Genomic DNA, 605 nt, shown 5'->3' with positions numbered 1-605 from the left:
TGTTTCATAGGTTTTGCTGTGTACTTTACACTGTATCACACCATGAGGCATGGAAAGTTATGTTGTTCCATTAATAGTGATGTTAACTTGATTGCTTGATTACAGTAGGGATGCCCAGATCTCCAAATTGTAAAGATACGTTTTTCTCTTTGCAAGTAGCAACAAAATAACCTGTGGGTGATGCTTTGGCACAGTGCAAATATTCTATTCCCCCAAAGCTTTTCATCCAGTGGTTTTAGCCTCTGATGATTCTTCTTGCCTTTATCAATTATAATCATGTGCCATATAATGACCTTTTGGTCAACGATGGACCGCATATACGATGGTGGTCCTATAAGATTATAATGGAGCTGAAAGATTCATATTGCCTGGTGACATTGTAGCTATTGTAACATCATGATGTAATTACTATTTTAAAAAATAAATTTAGTGTTGCCTAAGTGGATGGTGTTTGTAAAGGCTACAGTAGTGTATAGTGATGTCCCAGGCCTTCTCATTCACTTACTATTCACTGACTCACCCAGAGCAACGTCCAGTTCTGCAAGCGCCATTCGTAATGAGTGCCCTATACAGGTGTACCATTTTTATCTTATATGTATTTTTAC

The sequence above is a fragment of the Propithecus coquereli genome, unplaced genomic scaffold, assembly GCF_000956105.1.
Source record: "Propithecus coquereli isolate 6110/MARCELLA unplaced genomic scaffold, Pcoq_1.0 Scaffold299, whole genome shotgun sequence".
NCBI lineage: Eukaryota > Metazoa > Chordata > Mammalia > Primates > Indriidae > Propithecus > Propithecus coquereli.
This window is presented reverse-complemented; position numbering follows the sequence as displayed.